At 52.8% G+C, this 20,202-nt stretch overlaps 1 protein-coding gene across 2 annotated transcripts in view; it reads right to left on the bottom strand.

The window, feature by feature from the left end:
* The window catches only part of vill (villin-like), a 198,020-nt gene that overhangs the window by 157,929 nt on the left and 19,889 nt on the right, over positions 1-20,202 (bottom strand). The window lies entirely within an intron of this gene.

Here is a 20,202-nt window from a genome sequence, read left to right as displayed (position 1 = left end):
ACAACCCTCCGAGATCTCTGTAACCTCCTCCAGCCCTACAACCCCCCGAGATCTCTGTAACCTGCTCCAGCCCTACAGCCCTCCGAGATCTCTGTAACCTCCTCCAGCCCTCCAACCTCCCGAGATCTCTGTAACCTCCTCCAGCTCCACAACCCTCCAAGATCTCTGTAACCTCTTCCAGCCCTACAACCCTCCGAGATCTATGTAACCTTCTCCAGCCCTCCAACCCTCCGAGATCTCTGTAACCTCCTCCAGCCCTACAACCCTCCGAGATCTCTGTAACCTCCTCCAGCCCTACAACCTTCCGAGATCTCTGTAACCTCCTCCAGTCCCACAACCCTCCGAGATCTCTGTAACCTCCTCCAGCCCTACAACCCCCCCGAGATCTCTGTAACCTCCTCCAGCCCTACAACCCCCCAAGATCTCTGTAACCTCCTCCAGCCCCACAACCCTCTGAGATCTCTGTAACCTCCTCCAGTCCCACAACCCTCCGAGATCTCTGTAACCTCCTCCAGCCCTACAACCCTCCGAGATCTCTGTAACCTCCTCCAGCCCTACAACCTTCCGAGATCTCTGTAACCTCCTCCAGCCCTACAACCCTCTGAGATCTCTGTAACCTCCTCCAGTCCCACAACCCTCCGAGATCTCTGTAACCTCCTCCAGCCCTACAACACTCCGAGATCTCTGTAACCTCCTCCAGTCCCACAACCCTCCGAGATCTCTGTAACCTCCTCCAGTCCCACAACCCTCCGAGATCTCTGTAACCTCCTCCAGCCCTACAAACTTCCGAGATCTCTGTAACCTCCTCCAGCCCTCCAACCCTCCGAGATCTCTGTAACCTCCTCCAGCCCTACAACCCCCCCGAGATCTCTGTAACCTCCTCCAGCCCTACAACCCACCGAGATCTCTGTAACCTCCTCCAGTCCCACAACCCTCCGAGATCTCTGTAACCTCCTCCAGCCCTACAACCCCCCCGAGATCGCTGCAACCTCCTCCAGCCCCACAACCCTCCGAGATCTCTGTAACCTCCTCCAGCCCTACAACACTCCGAGATCTCTGTAACCTCCTCCAGCCCTACAACCCCCCGAGATCTCTCTAACCTCCTCCAGCCCCACAACCCTCTGAGATCTTTGTAACCTCCTCCAGCCCAACAACCCTCTGAGATCTCTGTAACCTCCTCCAGCCCTACAACACTCCGAGATCTCTGTAACCTCCTCCAGCCCTACAACCCCCCGAGATCTCTGTAACCTCCTCCAGCCCTACAACCCTCCGAGATCTCTGTAACCTCCTCCAGCCCCACAACCCTCCGAGATCTCTGTAACCTCCTCCAGCCCCACAACCCCCCCCCCGAGATCTCTGTAGCCTCCTCCAGCCCTACAACCCCCCCGAGATCTCTGTAACCTCCTCCAGCCCTACAACCCACCGAGATCTCTGTAACCTCCTCCAGTCCCACAACCCTCCGAGATCTCTGTAACCTCCTCCAGCCCTACAACCCCCCCGAGATCGCTGCAACCTCCTCCAGCCCCACAACCCTCCGAGATCTCTGTAACCTCCTCCAGCCCTACAACACTCCGAGATCTCTGTAACCTCCTCCAGCCCTACAACCCTCCGAGACCTCTGTAACCTCCTCCAGCCCTACAACCTTCCGAGATCTCTGTAACCTCCTCCAGCCCTACAACCCTCCAAGATCTCTGTAACCTCCTCCAGCCCCACAACCCCCCGAGATCTCTGTAACCTCCTCCAGCCCTACAATCCTCCCTATCTCTCTAACCTCCTCTGGCCCTACAACCCTCCGAGATCTCTGTAACCTCCTCCAGCCCGACAACCCCCCGAGATCTCTGTAACCTCCTCCAGCCCTACAACCCTCCGAGATCTCTGTAACCTCCTCCAGCCCTGCAACCCTCCGAGATCTCTGTAACCTCCTCCAGCCCTACAACCCACCGAGATCTCTGTAACCTCCTCCAGCCCTACAACCCCCCGAGATCTCTGTAACCTTCTCCAGCCCTACAACCCTCTGAGATCTCTGTAACCTCCTCCAGCCCTACAACCCCCCCGAGATCTCTGTAACCTCCTCCAGCCCTACAACCCTCCGAGATCTCTGTAACCTCCTCCAGCCCTACAACCCCCCGAGATCTCTGTAACCTCCTCCAGCCCTACAACCCCCCCGAGATCTCTGTAACCTCCTCCAGCCCTACAACCCTCCGAGATCTCTGTAACCTCCTCCAGCCCCACAACCCCCCCCCCCGAGATCTCTGTAACCTCCTCCAGCCCTACAACCCCCCCGAGATCTCTGTAACCTCCTCCAGCCCTACAACCCACCGAGATCTCTGTAACCTCCTCCAGTCCCACAAACCTCCGAGATCTCTGTAACCTCCTCCAGCCCTACAACCCCCCCGAGATCGCTGCAACCTCCTCCAGCCCCACAACCCTCCGAGATCTCTGTAACCTCCTCCAGCCCTACAACACTCCGAGATCTCTGTAACGTCCTCCAGCCCTACAACCCCCCGAGATCTCTCTAACCTCCTCCAGCCCCACAACCCTCTGAGATCTCTGTAACCTCCTCCAGCCCCACAACCCTCTGAGATCTCTGTAACCTCCTCCAGCCCAACAACCCTCTGAGATCTCTGTAACCTCCTCCAGCCCCACAAACCCCCCGAGATCTCTGTAACCTCCTCCAGCCCTACAACCCTCTGAGATCTCTGTAACCTCCTCCAGCCCCACAACCCCCCCGAGATCTCTGTAACCTCCTCCAGCCCTACAACCCTCCGAGATCTCTGTAACCTCCTCCAGCCCTACAACCCCCCGAGATCTCTGTAACCTCCTCCAGCCCTACAACCCCCCCGAGATCTCTGTAACCTCCTCCAGCCCTACAACCCTCCGAGATCTCTGTAACCTCCTCCAGCCCCACAACCCCCCCCGAGATCTCTGTAACCTCCTCCAGCCCTACAACCCCCCCGAGATCTCTGTAACCTCCTCCAGCCCTACAACCCACCGAGATCTCTGTAACCTCCTCCAGTCCCACAACCCTCCGAGATCTCTGTAACCTCCTCCAGCCCTACAACCCCCCCCCGAGATCGCTGCAACCTCCTCCAGCCCCACAACCCTCCGAGATCTCTGTAACCTCCTCCAGCCCTACAACACTCCGAGATCTCTGTAACGTCCTCCAGCCCTTCAACCCCCCCGAGATCTCTGTAACCTCCTCCAGCCCTACAACACTCCGAGATCTCTGTAACGTCCTCCAGCCCTTCAACCCCCCCGAGATCTCTGTAACCTCCTCCAGCCCTACAACCCTCCGAGATCTCTGTAACCTCCTCCAGCCCTACAACCCCCCCGAGATCTCTGTAACCTCCTCCAGTCCCACAACCCCCCCGAGATCTCTGCGCTCCTCTAATTCTGGCTTCTTCCACATCTCCCGATTTTCATCACCGCCACAGGCGGCCGTGCCTTCAGCTGCCGAGGCCCCAAGCTCTGCAATTCCCTCCCTAAACCTTTCTACCTCTCTCTTTCCTTCTTTAAGTCGCTCTTTAAAACCTACCTCTTTGACCAAGCTTTTGGCCATAAGAACATAAGAAGTAGGAGCAGGAGTAGGCCATACGGCCCCTCGGGCCTGCTCCGCCATTCAATAGGATCATGGCTGATCCGAACTTAGACTCACGTCCACTTCCCTGCCCGCTCCCCGTAACCCCTTATTCCCTTATCAGCTCGGAAACTGTCTATCTCCGTTTTAAATTTATTTAATGTCGCAGCTTCCACAGCTCTCTGAGGTAGCAAATTCCATAGATTTACTACCCTCTGAGTGAAGAAGTTTCTCCTCATCTCAGTTTTGAAAGGGCAGCCCCTTATTCTAAGATTATGCCCCCTAGTTCTAGTCTCACCCATCAGTGGAAACATCCTCACCGCATCCACCCGATCAAGCCCGATCAGGATATTTTATCCTTCTTTTCCCCTAGTGAACATAAGTAAGTCCAAGAACCTGATTATGGGAATCCATTTTGTCAAGAGAGCAGCTATTACTTGTCTTAGGCTGATGGCCTCTGTGTTGCAAGTGGTCAGCCTTGTAACAGCAACAGCAGAGGAAAGTTGTTAGGAATAAGCAAAGGATCTTTAAAGTTTTACTTTAAGCCTCTTCAGATCAATCAAGAGCTGCTCAAAGATAGATTATGATGCAGCATGTTGTTAGGCCACAAGAGTCTTTCAGATGAAGTGGGATCAGCGAGTTGATTCATTCACAAAGGGATACAATCACGCAATCATGATACAGTACTTAAGTATTTTTTTGTTAGCCAAAGTTAGTCATGGTTAAAAGAGTTCCTCTACACTAGTGTCAAAGACTGCCAAGACCAGTGCTCCGTGAGACTATTCCAGAGGCCTGGAGAGAATACTATACTGAGTTGCTAGCCAACCCCAACAGACTAAGTAAGGACCCAACTGCATGAAGCTTGGAAAAGCAGGAGGAATGTCCTGCAGGATTGAGCATCTTAATGAGTCAATTCAATGAAAGGATGTAGACTTTGCTTTTTCTATGAAAATACAACGTCTTAGCATCCACCAATTAAAAGAATTTTCTCCAGTCATTTTTTTAAGATTAGTCTACCATCTGCTAGTAACAGATGCATTTGTTAACCGTTTGTTTGAGAGAGTAATTCAGAATTTTGAAAATGATCTGCCCTAATATCTTCTCGTGCAGCTCGGTGTCAAATTTTGTTTGATAATCGCTCCTGTGAAGCGCCTTGGGACGTTGTATTACGTTAAAGGCGCCGTATAAATGTAAGTTGTTGTTGTCTGAGCTAGCTATTCCCCTCAACTCTTCCGGCCAACCCGTGTTGCTTCTACTGAGTAGCAAGCATTGTGCTCCAAAAGAAGGGGTTAAAGATCGCCTCTGTTAGTACCTCAAGGAATTTATAGCAAGTTACAACACGGAGACCGGCCATTCGGCCCAACCAGTCCATACTGGGTGTTTACCCTCCACCCGAGCAAAGGGTTCTAATCACATTTACCCACCCTGTTCCCATATCTCCTTGTCCTTCATCCGGCTATCCAATCTAATCTTGAATATTGTCATAGTTTCTGCCTCAACCACTAAAATTCCACAGCCTCACAACTCCCTGTGTGAAGAATTTTCTCTGTTCCAAATCCCTTCCATTGAATCTTGTGTCTCTGGCCCCTCAGCCATTGGAAGCGTGCTGCTTCCATCTGCCCTGACCCATCCTCTCATCATTTTGAACACTTGGACCCTATCGTCCCCGCAATCAGAATCCTCAAAAATGATACAGCCTACCACAAGTTTTCAAATCTGGGAATGGGAGCGCCGTGCTCTGTAGGCCGTTTAGGTTGCTGACAATGTTCCATGTAGGCTGCACGATCACGCAGCGCTCCGGGGGCCCCGAGCAGCCGGTGAGCAGGCGTTTTAAATTGGGGGAAAAAAACGCGCATGCGCAGAATTTACACATTTTTTTTGCAGGGAACATTGATAGCCAACCCTCCGGGGTCAGGCCAACATCCCCAGCATCGAAGCTTGGACCACCCTCGATCAGCTCCGATGGACGGGCCACCTCGTCCGCATGCCCGATACCAGACTCCCAAAATAGTGCCTCTACTCTGAGCTCCGACACGGCAGGAGAGCCCCAGGTGGGCAGAGGAAACGCTTCAAGGGCACCCTCAAAGCCTCCTTGGAAAAAGTGTAACATCCCCACCGACACCTGGGAATCCCTGGCCCAAGACCACACAAAGTGGAAGGCGCCGAACACCTCGAGTCTCTTCGCCGGGAGCAAGCGGAAGCCAAGCGCAAGGAGCGCAAGTCAACCCAAGCACCCCACCCACCCGCCCCCTTCAACCACCGTCTGCCCCACCTGTGACAGAGACTGTAGGTCCCGCATTGGACTCATCAGTCACCCGAGAACTCATTTTTAATGTGGAAGCAAGTCATCCTCGGTTCCGAGGAACTGCTTAACGTGAATATTGTCCCGGAGTCTCCAGGAATTGAAGATTCATCTCCAGGACACTGCTGTGAGCAATACCCGGGAGAAACATCACTGGGGCATTTAGAAAAAAATTGTGTATTTTCTTTGGAAACTTTTGTTTATTAGTTGTGAAAATGTTGGAGATGAGGATCAAAGGCTGTTTAGCTGGGGAAGACAGGAGCTCATGTGATTAAAACCTCCAGGAATGCATCCAATCAGAGTTGGCGACCTCCAGGAATCCATCCAATCAGAGTTGGCGACCCCAAGGCGACTCCACCTGGGAGTCAGGCTTCGAGTTCAGGAAGACAGATTCAATCTCACGGAGTACAGACAGTTTTTTGACAGGCAAGCTGCAGAGGCCTCCGTTCAGCGTCAACAATTCAACCATCCGACCAGCGCTTTGTGTTTAACCAAGCTAGTTTCAGCGTACACACCTTTCTATTGTCCCGCAGAAAGGACTTCAGCCCATTCCGAAAAGCAAACAGGTGGGAGGAACTTGTAACGGCTTCATACCTTCCTCGTTTGCCAACATTCCACAATGATATCCCGCATTCACACTCACTAACCGATTCACTCACCCCACTCACATCCAATATGACCTCTCCTGGTTACAGTCAGAAAGAAAAGAAACATAGAAACATAGAAGATAGGAGCAGGAGTCGGCCATTCGGCCCCTCGAGCCTGCTCCGCCATTCAATGAGATCATGGCTGATCATCCAAATTCAGTACCCTGTCCCTGCCTTCTCCCCATATCCCTTGATCCCTTTAGCCTTAAGAAATATATCTAACTCCTTCTTGAGTATATTTAATGAATTGGCTTCAACTGCCTTCTGTGGTAGAGAATTCCACAGGTTCACCACTCTCTGGGTGAAGAAATTCCTCCTCATCTCAGTCCTAAATGGCTTACCCCTTATCTTTAGACTGTGACCCCTGGTTCTGGACTCCCCCGCCATCAGAAACATCCTTCCTGCATCTAGTCTGTCTCGTCCTGTTAGAATTTTATAAGTTTCAATGAGATCCCCTCTCATTCTTCTAAACTCCAGCGAGTATAAGCCCAATCGACCCAATCTCTCCTTATACGTCATTCCTCTATTAGTCTGGTGAATCTTCGCTGCACTCCCTCCATGGCAAGAACATCCTTCCTCAGATAAGGCGACCAAAACTGCACACAATACTCAAGGTGTGGTCTCACCAAGGCCCTGTACAACTGCAGCAAGACATCCTTGCTCCTGTACTCGAATCCTCTCGCTATGAAGGCCAACATACCATTTGCCTTCTTAACCGCCTGCATGCACCTGCATGCTTACCTTCAGTGACTGGTGCACAAGGACACCCAGGTCTTGTTGCACTTCCCCTTCTCCCAATCTATTGCCGTTCAGATAATAATCTGCCTTCCTGTTTTTGCCACCGAAGTGGATAACCTCGCATTTATCCACATTATACTGCATTTGCCATGCATCTGCCCAATCACCCAACCTGTCCAAATCATACTGGAGTTTCTCGGCATCCTCCTCACAGCACACACGCCCACCCAGACCTTTTGCCTTTAAACAGCGCCTTTCACCACCTCAGGACGTCTCAAAGCATTTTACAGCCAATGAAGTACTTCTATTTTTTGAAGTGTAGTCACTGTTGTAATGTAGGAAACACGCCAGCCAATTTGCGCACAGCAAGGTCCCACAGACAGCAATATCACAATGACCAGATCATCTGTATTTTTTGTTTGATGTTGGTTGAGGGATAAATATTGGCCAGGACACCAGGGATAACTCCCCTGTTCCTCTTCGCAACAGTGCCATGGGATCTTTTACATCCACCTGAGAAGGCAGGCGGGGGCCTGGGTTTGACACCTTATCCCAAAGATGGCACCTCCGACAGTGCAGCGCTCCCTCAGGACTGCACTGGGAGTGTCAGCCTAAATTATGTGCTCGAGTCACTGGAGTGGGAATCAAACTCACGACCTTCTGACTTGGAGGCGAGAGCGCTACCCACTGCCCTCTTCCCACACCTGCCCTCTTCCCACACCTGCCCTCGACACATTGGTGGAAGTCTGCAGCAGATTACCTTGGAGGGTGCCTGATGTGAGAAGTTTCCCTGCTATCTGCCACAGGAAGAGTAATCGCAAGAATCCTCCTCAATCGCCTTCTCCCAGTGGCCGAAGAGCTCCTCCCAGAGTCGCAATGCAGATTCCGCCCACTAAGGGGCACAATGGACATGATCTTCACCGCACGTCAATTACAAGAGAAATGCACGGAACAGCACCAACCACTGTACACGGCCTTCTTTGATCTCACAAAGGCCTTCGACACTGTCAACCGTGAGGGATTATGGAGTGTCCTCCTCAAATTCGGCTGCCCTCAAAAGTTTGTCACTATCCTCCGCCTGCTTCACGACGACATGCAAGCCGTGATCCTGACCAACGGTTCCACCACAGACCCAATTCACGTACGAACCGGGGTCAAGCAAGGCTGTGTCATCGCACCAACGCTCTTCTCAATCTTCCGTGCTGCAATGCTCCATCTCACCCTCAGTAAGCTCCCCACTGGAGTGGAGCTAATTTACAGAACAAACGGGAAACTGTTCAACCTCCGTCGCCTCCAGTCCAGATCCAAGGTCGTCCCATCCTCTGTCGTCGAATTACATTATGCAGACGATGCTTGCGTTTGCGCTCACTCGGAGGTCGAACTCCAAACCATCGTAAATACCTTCACCGAAGCATACGAGAGCATGGGCCTTACACTAAACATCCGTAAGACAAAGGTCCTCTACCAACCTGCCCCCGCCACACAGTGCTGCCCCCGATTATCAAAATCCACGACAAGGCTTTGGACAACGTGGACCACTTTCCATACCTCGGGAGCCTACTGTCAACAAGGGCAGACGTTGACGACGAAGTCCAACACCGCCTTCAGTGTGCCAGTGCAGCCTTCGGTCGCCTGAGGAAGAGAGTGTTTGAAGACCAGGACCTCAAACCCGGCACTAAGCTCATGGTCTACAGGGCAGCAGTGATACCTGCCCTGCTGTATGCCTCAGAGACATGGACCATGTACAGCAGGCACCTCAAAGCACTGGAGAGGTACCACCAACGCTGCCTCCGCAAGATCCTGCAAATCCATTGGCAGGATAGGCGCACCGTCAGTGTTCTTGCTCAGGCCAACATCCCCAGCATCGAAGCTCTGACCACGCTCAATCAGCTCCGATGGATGAGTCATAGAGTCATAGAGTTATACAGCACAGAAAGAGGCCCTTCGGCCCATCGTGTCTGCGCCGTCCATCAATCCCTGTCCAGTCTAATCCCATTTTCCAGCATTTGGCCCATAGCCTTGTATGCAATGGCATTTCAAGTGCTCATCCAAATGCTTCTTGAATGTTGTGAGGGTTCCTGCCTCTACCATCCTTTCAGGCAGTGAGTTCCAGATTCCAACCACCCTCTGGGTGAAAAAGTTCCTCCTCAAATCCCCTCTAAACCTCCTGCCCCTTACCTTGAATCTATGCCCCCTTGTTATTGACCCCCCTACTAAGGGGAAAAGTTCCTCTTTATCTACCCTATCTATGCCCCTCATCATTTTGTACACCTCAATCAGGTCCCCCCTCAGCCTTCTTTGCTCCAAGGAAAACAACCCCAGCCTGTTTAGTCTTTCTTCATAGCTGAGGCGCTCCATCCCAGGTAACATCCTGGTGAATCTTCTCTGCACCCTCTCCAAAGCAATCACATCCTTCCTATAGTGAGGCGACCAGAACTGCACACAGTACTCCAGCTGTGGCCTCACCAGCGTTTTGTACAGCTCCATCATAACCTCCCTGCTCTTATATTCTATGCCTCGGCTAATGAAGGCAAGTATCCCATATGCCTTTTTAACCACCTTATCTACCTGTTCCGTTGCCTTCAGGGATCTATGTACATGTACACCAAGGTCCCTCTGACCCTCTGTACTTCCTAGGGTCCTACCACTCATTGTGTATTCCCTTGCCTTATTTGTCCGTCCAAAATGCATCACCTCGCACTTTTCAGGGTTAAATTCCATTTGCCACTTTTCCGCCCATCTGACCAACCCGTTTATATCATCCTGTAGCCTGAGGCTTTCCTCCTCGCAATTTACCACCCCACCAATTTTCGTGTCATCTGCGAACTTACTGATCATACCTTTCACATTCTCATCCAAATCATTTATGTAGATCACAAACAGCAAGGGACCCAGCACCGATCCCTGAGGTACCCCACTGGACACAGGCTTCCAGTCACAAAAGCAACCTTCGACCATCACCCTCTGCCTCCTGCCACTCAGCCAGTTTAGGATCCAACGCGCCAAGGCACCCTGGATCCCATGGACTCTTACCTTCTTGACCAGTCTCCTATGCGGGACTTTGTCAAAAGCTTTACTGAAGTCCATGTAAACCACATCCACAGCATTTCCCTCATCCACACACCTAGTCACCCCCTCGAAAAATTCAATCAGATTGGTCAGACATGATTTACCCTTGACAAAGCCATGCTGACTATCCCCGATTAATCCTTGCCTCTCCAAGTGGAGACTAATTTTGTCCCTCAGAATTTTTTCCAATAATTTCCCTACCACAGATGTTAGGCTCACTGGCCTGTAATTCCCTGGTTTATCCCTGCTACCCTTCTTGAATAATGGTACTACGTTAGCTGTTCTCCAGTCCTCTGGTACATCCCCTGTGGCCAGAGAGGTTCTGAAAATTTGTGTCAGAGCCCCTGCAATCTCCTCCTTTGCCTCACACAACAGCCTGGGATACATCTCGTCCGGGCCTGGGGATTTATCCACTTTTTGGCCTGCTAAAACCGCTAGTACCTCCTCCCTCTCGATGCTAATATGTTCAAGTATGTCACAGTCCCCTTGCCCGATTTCTATGTCTACATCGTCTTTCTCCATAGTGAACACAGATGCAAAAAATTCATTTAAAACCCCACCTACATCATCTGGCTCTACACACAGATTGCCACTTTGGTCCCTAATGGGCCCTACCCTTTCCCTGGTTATCCTCTTGCCCTTAATATACTTATAAAACATCTTAGGATTTTCCTTTATTTTGCTCACCAGTGTTATTTCATGGCCCCTCCTCGCCCTCCTAATTTCTTTTTTAAGTATGCCCCTGCACTTTTTATACTCCTCTAGGGCTTCCTCCGTCTTTAGTCTTTTGTAACTGCCAAAAGCCCCCCTTTTTTTCCTAATGCATTTTTGTATATCCCTTGTCATCCAAGGTTCCCTTTGCTTGTTGGTCCCACCCTTGACCTTTACAGGAACATGTTGGCGTTGTACTCTCTCTATTTCCCTTCTGAAAGTCTCCCACTGCTTTGATGTGGATTTTCCTATAAGTAGCTGCTCCCAGTCCACTTTGGCCAGATCCTGCCTTATCATATTAAAATCGGCCTTCCCCCAATTTAGAACCCTTATTTCCGGGCCGTCTTTGTCTTTTTCCATGACCACCTTAAATCTTACCGAATTATGGTCACTGTCGCCAAAATGCTCTCCTACTGATACTTCCACCACTTGCCCGGCTACATTCCCTAGAATTAGGTCCAGTACCGCCTCCTCTCTTGTAGGACTTTCTACATGTTGGCTCAAAAAGCTCTCCTGGATGCACTTTAAGAATTCTGCACCCTCTAAGCCTTTCACACTCTGACTATCCCAATTAATATTGGGGAAGTTGAAATCCCCCACTATTATTACCCTATTATTTTCGCACTTCTCTGAGATTTGCCTACATATCTGTTCCTCTATCTCCCCCTGACTGTTTGGGGGCCTATAGTACACTCCCAGCAAAGTGCTTGCCCCCTTTTTGTTTTTAAGTTCTACCCATATGGCCTCATTAGAGGAACCCGCTAATATATCATCCCTCCTTACAGCAGTAATTGACTCCTTATTTAATATTGCAACACCCCCTCCCCTTTTACACCCCCCTCTGTCTCGCCTGAAGATTCTATACCCCGGAATATTGAGCTGCCAGTCCTGACCCTCCCTCAACCATGTCTCCGTGATAGCAACAATATCGTACTCCCATGTGTTCAACAACAACTTCAGTTCATCCACCTTATTTGCAAGACTCCTTGCATTAAAATAAATGCCTTCCAGCCTTGCCATATTCCCTTTTGCCTTCACACATTTGCTCTGCCTTCCCAGCTGACTTGTTTTTTCCTCCGTATTTGGCTGTAAATCACCCCCTACTATAGCTCCACTCTGTATCCCATCCCCCTGCCAAGTTAGTTTAAACCCCCCCCAGCAGTGCTAGCAAACCTCCCCGCAAGGATATTGGTCCCCCTCTGGTTCAGGTGTAAACCGTCCGACTTGTACAAGTCCCACCTTTCCCAGAAGCAGACCCAGTGATCCAGGAAACTAAAGCCCTCCCTCCTGCACCATCCCTTTAGCCACGCATTCATCTGTTCTATCTTCCTATTCCTATATTCACTAGCACGTGGCACCGGGAGTAATCCAGAGATTACAACCTTTGAGGTCCTGCTCTTTAATCTTCCACCTAGCTCCCTAAATTCTTGCTGCAGGACCTCATCCCTCTTTTCACCTATGTCGTTGGTACCAATGTGGACCACGACCTCTGGCTGTTTGCCCTCCCCCTCCAGAATGCCCTGCAGCCGCTCAGTGACATCCTTGACCCTGGCACCAGGGAGGCAACAAACCATCCTGGATTCACGTCTACGGCCACAGAAACGCCTATCTGTTCCCCTTACTATAGAATCCCCTACCACTATTGCTCTCCCACTCTTTTTCCTCCCTTCCTGGGCAGCAGGAGCACCCCCAGTGCCAGGAAGTTGGCTGCTGCTGCCTTCCCCTGGTGAGTCATCCCCCTCAACAGTATCCAAATCGGTATACCTGTTTGAGAGGGGAATGGTCACAGGGGTCTCCTGCACTACCTGCCTGCTTCTATTGCTCCGCCTGGTGGTCACCCATTTCCTTTCTTCCTGTGCAGCCCTTACCTGCGGTGTGACCAACTCACTAAACGTGTTATCCACGACCCTCTCAGCATCGTGAATGCTCCACAACCCATCCACCCGCAGCTCCAGCGCCTCAATGCGGTCTGCTAGTAGCCGCAGCTGGATGCATTTCCGGCACACGTGGTCATCAGGGGCACCGGCAGTGTCCCTGAATTCCCACATAGAGCAAGAGGAGCATAACACGGGGCTGGGCTCTCCTGGCATGACTTACCCTTTAATTAATTTAAATTAATTCACTATCACCAATTAACGATATCTCTAAAGCGCTTGTATAGTCTACCAACAGTCCCTGCTACACCAGAAAAGACCCTAGTAACTATAAACTACAGAGTTAAAGTTTAAAAAAGAGAAATACTCACCAACCAATCACTTACCTGCTCCCTGGTGACGTCACACTCTGATTACTTTTTACCTCTCTCCCCGCTGCTGAGTTAGTGTGCCTCGCCTCTCTCCTGCTTTTGTACTGCCGCCTCGGTGCTCTCCTTGTCCGATCTGGTCGGGCCTTGCCTCTCTCCTGCTTTTGTACTGCCGCCTCGGTGCTCTCCTGGTCCGATCTGGTCGGGCCTCGCCTCTCTCCTGCTTTTGTACTGCCGCCTCGGTGCTCTCCTGGTCCGATCTGGTCGGGCCTCGCCTCTCTCCTGCTTTTGTACTGCCGCCTCGGTGCTCTCCTGGTCCGATCTGGTCGGGCCTCGCCTCTCTCCTGCTTTTGTACTGCCGCCTCGGTGCTCTCCTGGTCCGATCTGGTCGGGCCTCGCCTCGCTCCTCCTTTTGTACTGCCGCCTCGGTGCTCTCCTGGTCCGATCTGGTCGGGCCTCGCCTCGCTCCTCCTTTTGTACTGCCGCCTCGGTGCTCTCCTGGTCCGATACGAGACTCCCAAAACAAGCGCTCTATTCGGAGCTCCGGCACAGCAAGAGAGCCCCAGGTGGGCAGAGGAAACGAGTCAAGGACACCCTCAAAGCCTCCTTGAAAAAGTGTAACATCCCCACCGACACCTGGGAATCCCTGGTCCAAGACCGCACAAAGTGGAGGAGAAGCATCCGGGAAGGCGCCGAACACCTCGAGTCTCTTCACCGGGAGCAAGCGGAAGCCAAGCGCAGGCAGCGCAAGGAACGCACGTCAACCCAAGCACCCCACCCAACCGCCCCTTCAACCACTGTCTGCCCCACCTGACTCATCAGTCACCTGCGAACTCATTTTTAATGTGGAAGCAAGTCATCCTTGGTTCCGAGGGACTGCCTAAGGAGAAGAAGACGACGACGACCTTGGAGGGTGCCTGATGTGAGAAGACCCAATTCAGACCCCAGATGGAAGATAACTTAAAAAGTGAGGGCCTGAACTTTACAAAAACAAAACTCCTCTGAACTTTAACATTATTGTTTAAAGCAGAACATAGGGATTACTAGGCGATAAAAAGACTGAGATCCATCCAGTTCATCTTCTACCATCCTGGTAGTCATACAAGACAATGATAATGGAGTTGTTGACTAATCACAGCGATCAATCTCCATCAATGAGTCTACAACAGACCCAGCCATAAAACCCCCAGCGACGGAGAGCTTTGGGAACCACAGGTCCCAAGTTAGCTGTTCCTCCCAAGCACGCTACACTCACCACACATCCTGTCTCAAATTACGCACATACTGTATCCCAAAATATTATTTTCTGAAAGAAACGTATCTAACTTGCATTTGAATGAATCAATACTAACTGCTTCCACCATCTCGGGAGCCTGTTCCATAGTTTGACCCCTCGCTCACCTGAAATGTTGTTTCCGCAGATTAGCTTTGAATTCAAGTGCAGGCCATGTCCCCTGGTTCTACTGTTCTGGACAAGGTGGAACAGCTTGTCACGGTCGACATTGTCTAGTCCCTTTAGAACCTTAAAACAGTAATCGTATCACCTCTCAACCTTCTCTTTTCCAGCGAGGACAGGGCCAATTTACATAATCGCTCCCCCTAATTCAATCCCTCCGTCCTCTCAAATCATTCAGGCTTCCCGCTTCTGTATCCTTTCAATAGCTGCAATGTCCTTTCTGTACTCTGGTGACCGGAACTCGACATAGTATTCTAAGTGCATTGGCACCATTGATTTATAAAGTGGTTGGATTACCTCACTATTTCGGCTCAATATTAATCTTTTAATACATCCCAATTTGTGAATCCTACGATACACAGCAGAAATAATAAACCGGCTCCACTCAATACACCTAGGGGGGGAAAATTCAGTTGCTTTGCGCCTCCCGTTAGCGCCCCCCTCGGGAAAGCGCCTAGCGCCCGGTTGTGCCGCCAACACCTCCCGCAAAATTCAGTGGGAGGTTAGCGGCGGCAGTAGCCGGTAGCGCCCCACGGTGCTGCGCCTCCAGCAAACTTGGCTCACGCCCCCTGACCTGCCGCTGGACGCGGGTTAGGGTCATTGTCTGACAGGGTCAGGGTGCCGTGTCTGCGGCCGGGGCGGCGCAAATTAAAGGGCAGGTGCCGGGCGACCGTTTTTTTTTTGGGCCACCTGCCAGCACCTGCCCCCTCTGGTCTCCTCCTGCGGGGTGCCGGTTGCGATCGCTCAGCCCGGCACTCCTCTTTTTGCCGGCACCCCACTCCCCGGTGGTCCAGCAGGGCCCCGGTGCACGCTGCGCTCAGCCCCTCCCCTTCAATGAGGGGAGGGAGGCCTGTTGTACCGTGGTGTTATGTGCCGACGCGCGTGGCGCTGTTGTAAGTAGCGCCGCGATATTCAATGGGAGCGCCCCAAGAGGGAGGGGGAGCGCTTCCAGTAGCCCCGCCTCCCGCTTGGGGCGCTACCGTTCAGTTTCGGGCGCGGGGGCGCTAACTCTTTCGGGGCGCTAAAAGTAGCCCCCCCCCCGGCGAAGTTAGCGCCCCAAAGGGGACACAAGCCAATTTTTCCCCACTACTGTTGCCAACTCTGGTTGGATGTATTCCTGGAAATTTCATCACATGACCTCTCACCGCCAACCACCCCGCCCCCACGCTTTGCCATTGGTTGCCCAATACGTCAATCCTCGTGGCACCCCGCCTTCCAGCGCCGATTAGTGAGCGAACAGACTCTTCGTAACCTGATTGGATGATTCTTGACTGTCAGTCGAACAGCCTTTTCTGCCCATCTCCAATATCTTTATAACTAATAAACAGAACGTGATCACAGAATGAAATAAACACATAATATTGTTTAATTCCCCTATGATTTTTCTCCTGGGTTCATAGAATCACAGAAACATACAGCACAGAAGGAGGCCATTCGGCCCGTCCTGCCTGTGCTGGCTCTTTGAGAGAGCCGTCATGCTGAGTCCCACACCCCCGCTATTAGTCCGTGATCCTGTAAGTTCCTCATCCTCAAATACCCGTCCAACTCCCTTTTAATATTATTACTGGAATCAGCTTCCACCACCCTTTCAGGTCGAGCGTTCCAGATCCCGACAACTCCCAGAGTGAAGACATTTCTCCTCATCTCCCCTCTCGATCTTCTGCCAGTGATTTTGAATCTCTGACCTCTGGTTATTGTCTATAGTTTTTCTCTCTCTACTCTATCAAAACCTCTCATCATCTTGAAAACCTCGATTAGGTCGCCTCTTAACCTTCTCTGTTCCAGGGAGAACAGTCCTAACTTTTCCAACCTCTCCTCATAACTGAAGTCCCTCATCCCTGGTAACACCCAGGTAAACCTCCTCTGCACCCTCTCCAAGGCCTTTACATCTTTCCTGAAGTGTGGGGCCCAGAATTGTCCACAATACTCCAGCTGAGGCCTAACCAGTGATTTATAAAGTTCGAGCACAATCTCTTTGCTCTATGCCTCTATTTTTGAACCCAAGTAACCCAAGTGCTTTTTTGACAACCTGCCCTGCCACCTTTAAGGATTTGTGTACATGGACACCGAGGTCTCTCTGCTCATCTACACTTTGCAAAATCGTTTCATTTATAACATACAGACTTTCCATATTAGTCCTCCCAAAGTGCATCACTTCACAATTCTCCACACTGTTGGCCGCGGTGCCCGGGAGTATAACCTGTAATTCCTGGAGAGTCCGGGGCAATCCTGGAGTGTTGGCAACCCTAAATACACCACAGGAGTGGATAGAAACATAGAAACATAGAAGATAGGAGCAGGAGTAGGCCATTCGGCCCTTCGAGCCTGCTCCGCCATTCAACGAGATCATGGCTGATCATCCAAACCCTAGCACTCGGTCCCTAAACCGACAGCCATCCCACCCAAGCCCTATCCCCGTAACCCCGCGTATTTAATCCCCCTAACACTAATGGTCAATTTATCATAGCCAATCAACCTAACCCGCACATCTTTGGACTGTGGGAGGAAACCGGAGCACCCGGAGAAAACCCACGCAAACACGGGGAGAATGTGCAAACTCCACACAGACAGTCACCCGAGGCCGGATTTGAACCCGGGTCTCTGGCGCTGTGAGGCAACAGTGCTAACCACTATGCCACCGTGCGATAATAAATCGCAGAATGATGCAGCACAGAATGAGGCCATTCGGCCCATCGTGCCTGTGCCGGCTCTTTGAGAGAGCGATCCAATTAGTCCCACTCCTCCCCCCCCGTCCTGTTCTTTCCCCACAGCCCTGCAAAATGTTTCCCCTCCAAGTATTTATCCAATTCCTTTTGAAAGTTACTGTTGAATCTGTTTCCACCGCCCTTTCAGGCAGTGCGTTCCAGGTCACAACACAAAGTCCCAGTGTGGAAACACCTCAACACCAATTTGCCCGAAGCACGGGGCCAAGAGCAGCACCAACCTTCACAATTGAATGTGGGGGGGTCCCAGGACTCAGAAAACAAATATATGTGTTTTTTAAATTCATTCAGGGACTATGGGCATCGCTGGCAAGGCCAGCATTTATTGCCCATCCCTAATTGCCCTCGAGAAGGTGGTGGTGAGCCGCCTTCTTGAACCTCTGCAGTCCGTGTGGTGAAGGTACTCCCACAGTGCTGTTAGGGAGGAAGTTCCAGGATTTTGACCCAGCGACGATGAAGGAACGGCCGATATATGTTTTTAAAAAATTCATTCACAGGATCTGGGCGCCGCTGGCAAGACCAGCATTTATTGCCCATCCCTAATTGCCCTTGAGAAGGTGGTGGTGAGCCGCCTTCTTGACAACTGAGTGTCTCGCTGGGCCATTTCAGAGGGCAGTTAAGAGTCGACCACATTGCTGTGGGTCTGGAGTCACATATAGGCCAGACCGGGTAAGGACGGCAGATTTCCTTCCCTAAAGGGTATTAGTGAACCAGATGGGTTTTTACAACAATCCGGTAGTTTCAAGGTCAACATTACTGATACTAGCTTTTTAATTCCAGATTTATTTAATTGAATTTTAATTCCCCAGTTGCTGTGGTGGGATTATGAACTCGTGTCTCTGGATTACTAATCCAGTAACATGACCACTGTGCTAGCATATTGGACCTTCACCTCGGTTTGTTAATCAGAACTGAACAAAAACTTTCTTCTTCTTCAGTTACTGTTTCCCCTTTCCCTGCACCACACCTGTAGTCGGACTGACCGGCGTTGGGGTTAGGTTAGTGGAGAGGAGAGGAGACGGGGGAGAGTGGAGAGGAGACAGGGGGAGAGTGCAGAGGAGAGGAGACGGGGGGAGAGTGGAGAGGAGAGGAGACAGGAGGAGAGTGGAGAGGAGAGGAGACGGGGGGAGAGTGGAGAGGAGACAGGGGGAGAGTGCAGAGGAGAGGAGACGGGGGGAGAGTGGAGAGGAGAGGAGACGGGGGGAGAGTGGAGAGGAGACAGGGGGAGAGTGCAGAGGAGAGGAGACGGGGGGAGAGTGGAGAGGAGAGGAGACGGGGGGAGAGTGGAGAGGAGAGGAGACGGGGGGAGAGTGGAGAGGAGAGGAGACGGGGGGAGAGTGGAGAGGAGAGGAGACGGGGGAGAGTGGAGAGGAGACAGGGGGAGAGTGCAGAGGAGAGGAGACGGGGGGAGAGTGCAGAGGAGAGGAGACGGGGGGAGAGCGGAGAGGAGAGGAGACGGGGGGAGAGCGGAGGGGAGAGGAGACGGGGGGAGAGCGGAGGGGAGAGGAGACGGGGGGAGAGCGGAGGGGAGAGGAGACGGGGGGAGAGCGGAGGGGAGAGGAGACGGGGGAGAGCGGAGGGGAGAGGAGACGGGGGGAGAGCGGAGGGAGAGGAGACGGGGGAGAGCGGAGGGGAGAGGAGACAGGGGGAGAGCGGAGGGGAGAGGAGACAGGGGAGAGCGGAGGGGAGAGGAGACAGGGGGAGAGCGGAGGGGAGAGGAGACAGGGGGAGAGCGGAGGGGAGAGGAGACAGGGGGAGAGCGGAGGGGAGAGGAGACAGGGGGAGAGCGGAGGGGAGAGGAGACAGGGGGAGAGCGGAGGGGAGAGGAGACAGGGGGAGAGCGGAGGGGAGAGGAGACAGGGGGAGAGCGGAGGGGAGAGGAGACAGGGGGAGAGCGGAGGGGAGAGGAGACAGGGGGAGAGCGGAGGGGAGAGGAGACAGGGGGAGAGCGGAGGGGAGAGGAGACAGGGGGAGAGCGGAGGGGAGAGGAGACAGGGGAGAGCGGAGGGGAGAGGAGACAGGGGGAGAGCGGAGGGGAGAGGAGACAGGGGAGAGCGGAGGGGAGAGGAGACAGGGGGAGAGCGGAGGGGAGAGGAGACAGGGGGAGAGCGGAGGGGAGAGGAGACAGGGGGAGAGCGGAGGGGAGAGGAGACAGGGGGAGAGCGGAGGGGAGAGGAGAGGAGACAGGGGAGAGCGGAGGGGAGAGGAGACAGGGGGAGAGCGGAGGGGAGAGGAGACAGGGGGAGAGCGGAGGGGAGAGGAGACAGGGGGAGAGCGGAGGGGAGAGGAGACAGGGGGAGAGCGGAGGGGAGAGGAGACAGGGGGAGAGCGGAGGGGAGAGGAGACAGGGGGAGAGCGGAGGGAGAGGAGACGGGGAGAGCGGAGGGGAGAGGAGACAGGGGGAGAGCGGAGGGGAGAGGAGACAGGGGGAGAGCGGAGGGGAGAGGAGACAGGGGGAGAGCGGAGGGGAGAGGAGACAGGGGGAGAGCGGAGGGGAGAGGAGACAGGGGGAGAGCGGAGGGGAGAGGAGACAGGGGGAGAGCGGAGGGGAGAGGAGACAGGGGGAGAGCGGAGGGGAGAGGAGACAGGGGGAGAGCGGAGGGGAGAGGAGACAGGGGGAGAGCGGAGGGGAGAGGAGACAGGGGGAGAGCGGAGGGGAGAGGAGACGGGGGAGAGCGGAGGGGAGAGGAGACAGGGGGAGAGCGGAGGGGAGAGGAGACAGGGGGAGAGCGGAGGG

Source organism: Somniosus microcephalus, chromosome 5, assembly GCF_052327205.1.
Source record: "Somniosus microcephalus isolate GS21.2 chromosome 5, FLI_Smic_1.0, whole genome shotgun sequence".
NCBI lineage: Eukaryota > Metazoa > Chordata > Chondrichthyes > Squaliformes > Somniosidae > Somniosus > Somniosus microcephalus.
Note: the sequence above shows the minus strand (reverse complement) of the source record. Positions and strands in the feature narration are given on the sequence as shown.